This window comes from Thunnus albacares, chromosome 11, assembly GCF_914725855.1.
Source record: "Thunnus albacares chromosome 11, fThuAlb1.1, whole genome shotgun sequence".
Taxonomy (NCBI): domain Eukaryota; kingdom Metazoa; phylum Chordata; class Actinopteri; order Scombriformes; family Scombridae; genus Thunnus; species Thunnus albacares.
In genome coordinates this window covers 28,522,738-28,525,970 of record NC_058116.1, presented here as the reverse complement: position 1 = coordinate 28,525,970, position 3,233 = coordinate 28,522,738, and the positions used below count along the sequence as shown (strand labels likewise).

The 3,233-nt window shown below is 40.7% G+C and overlaps 1 long non-coding RNA gene across 1 annotated transcript; it reads right to left on the bottom strand.

Moving 5' to 3' along the window:
- Nucleotides 1-639: 639 nt before the first annotated feature.
- On the bottom strand, nt 640-1,802 carry LOC122992515. The gene is made up of 2 exons (XR_006406062.1): nt 1,696-1,802; nt 640-1,608 (listed from the first exon to the last, which is right to left on the bottom strand). It is a non-coding gene; the product is annotated as an uncharacterized LOC122992515 (long non-coding RNA).
- Between the last annotated feature and the right edge of the window lie 1,431 nt (nt 1,803-3,233).

The following is a 3,233-nucleotide window of genomic DNA, read 5'->3' as shown; positions in this document are numbered from 1 at the left end:
TGCTTAAAGAGGAACATAACATGCACATATACAGATCTATATTTTATTCAAGGGTTATACTGGAACATATTTGACTGATTTACAGTTCAAAAAACTTACCATATTTATCTTATACTGACCCTTTATGCAGCCCCTCAGTTCAGCCTCTGTCTGAAACAGGCTGTTTTAGCTCCTGTCTCTTTAAGCCCCGCCCTCTCTGCTCTGATTGGCCAACTTCAGGAAGCTTCTGGTGGCTACGTAAACAAACTCGTTCTAATTTAAACTTCTCAAATACATCAGAACATGTTTAAGCCCAAATCCGATCCAAAACATGTGAGTGGACAATGCAAAAAACTGTAGCAACAAAGACTACGGAGCAGACAGCCATTTATGGGTAAACAATCTGATGTCGGTTTGATGGGGAAATATAGAGATAACTTTGCAAATGGAGCATTCAGGGCAGGCTGAAGCCCTGGATTTTGACTCTCAGGGAGCATTTTTATATATGTTCACCTACGATTTGAAACTATGACCTTGTTTAACATAGACATCTGACGTTATAACAGTGTATAAATGATAGAAAACCACAAACAGCATCCTCTTTAAAACAAGTATACCAGTGTTATATCTTGTTGTGTACCAGGCTGAAATAAGAATACCAACAAATAAATATTTTAATAACATTCTCAACATCATCACCTCAACATCCCTTGAATAAAAGCAGCAAAATGATTTCAAAATGCTGTTTCCTAGTGACATAAATGTCAACATACTAAAATATCACATCAATCAAAACACATAACAGTGCACTGATTAACAGTTTTCTCTGCTAAGTGTAATCATGAAATTCCTTCGTCTAATTTAAAAGTCAGAATTTTTCCCTCAATAACAAACTGTCACAACTTCCTGCCATGTCTCACCTACGCTGGACTCTATGTCCATAAGACTCAATCTTGATGCACCCTAATAGACTGCAGCACATTGAAAAAGTTTTATTTTTCTGCCAGAACTCTCCTCTATAGTACCTATCTGAAAATGTTGAAAAGTAAAAAGATTGCTGAGAAATTGGCGTTTTTGTCCAGGAGAGTGAACAGACCTAATGTTGTCTGGGAGCTGTTGCCAGTGGTTCTCGCTGTTCTCAGTATTCAGCACTCGAAATCATGGAATGAATAAATCTTACATTTATGAAATTTAAAAAAAAAATGTCCCCAAGTACCCTTCATTGCACAGGAACTTCGTGTGCATGGTTACGGTGAGCAAAAAGTTGAAGCAGGAAGTCGGTTTGTTAAATGTTTAGGACGATCCTGGATAGTTTGGGTAATAATTCGTTTATTTTTTTGAATACATTTGGCTAATCTAGAACCTGTCTCATTACTCATTATGACTTCTGTTGTTACGTGGGGGTAGAGCAGACACTCAAGGCGAGGAAAAAGGGATATAACAGCAACAAGGTATTTACTTTGAAGGCTGGGGAAAGGGAACGCAGTCCAGGGGAAGCTTCGGCTGGAAGCTGAGGATTGGGCTTGGACGCTGGGAAGAGCAGAACAGGGGGTCCAGGGCAGGGAAGCAGGGCCGACGAGATGAGATGAGATGAGATGAGATGAGGGGCCGTAGATAGAGCTGATGGAACTACAGGGAACAGAAGATGCGGTTAGGTGAGGGCGGGAAAAACAGACAACAAGAAAACATGAAAAATGGCTCCAAGCGTAGACTGACTGATGCTGAGGCTGCGATCTGGCAGCGGTGGAAGTGGCAGAGCCGAGTATTTGTAGAGGCTTGATTATAGACGTCGAGGTGCAGCTGGTGTGGCTCTGCTCTGACTCCAGCACACCTGTCTCCACTTCACACAATCACAAGCTACCGGGAGAGCAGCATCAGGCCGGGGAGACGGAGGGCGTGGCAGAAGAGAAGCGCTTTCATTTGAGAAAACATATTTTTTGTTGTTTCATTTTGGGTTATATATAAGTCTTGATAGATAGAAGAAAGTAGAAGTTTTCACAGTTATATTAAAGCAACATGATTGAAACACTGTTTGGCTTTAACCAGAAGTCACAATCACACATTTTATTTACCTTAATTTCCAACAGCAAGAACAAAACATCTGATGTTGATTAAAGGAATGGTTATACGTCAAAACGAAAGTTGCAACAGCACAAAGGCCTCGCTGCTGTCTGATCTTACTTCATGTCGATTTTCTGTCAGTAAACTACAAAGAGCATGGTCAAGCTGAGGAGTGGAAGGAGAACATAAGGTTGTTTTGGGGGTATTGTTTTGGGTGGGGGGGGGGCTAAACTTGGAGGAGTCAGGAAAGATAGAGTCAGGGGAGAGGAGAGGAGATAAAAGTGTCTGAAGTCTGAGGGTTGTACAGAAGTGGATAAGATAGAGTCCAGGAGGACGTATCAAGGAGACAGGCAGAGATGAGGAGAGTGATAGGAGTTTGAAGGAGGGATGGATCCACTCCTCTCGCGCCTGAGAGCAATCAGGAGATGAGAAGAAAGGCGACGACTCAGAGCATCTGTCATATTCTCTTAATCATTGCCTCTTTCATCTTTGCCAAGATTACTGTATCTCCTTTAAAACAAAAAAAGTTGAAGACAATGCTGATTTGGGGCGATAAAGAAAGAAGATAAGCACAGATTCAACATGAATTTTAATGTGACCTCTAATGTGGCCACTGCTAACCGACCCAACCCAGCTTTAAAAAGAGAATAATGTAAATAAATCCAAATCTAATGATACAGATGCTGTTTATCTCGTATGTTATTCTCTACAACTGGTAATATCTTTGGCAGAGAGGATGTATTTGCATAAGGATGTTAATATGTCTGGCTAGCGGTTATAGATTGGGGCGGAGGCAGTTTTTGAATATCTCCAGGAGGCAGAGTGTCTGTCCCACTCAGTTGGCAAATGTACACATTTAGGACGTAGTAGAGCAGATGGTCATGTCGACCTCAGTGAGCAATTCCAAGAGCTAAAGCTGCATTTTTTTCCAAACAAAGGGCAGTATGGGATGTCACATTTCAACACTTCCCCTGCCAAATATTATGATTTGTTATAGAAAATATCTGATGCTAACTTGATGCCATCAAAAAACACTGGACACACTACAAATCTCATGAAAAAAAAAACCAAAACAACATGTTGTCCATCTCTTGATACTTTCTAACTTCCTTGTGCTCTGTCTGTGCTAGTCAACACCAAGCTCATTCTTTCTTAATGAAGATGTAAATCATTAAAGCTGTAATTAAATGACT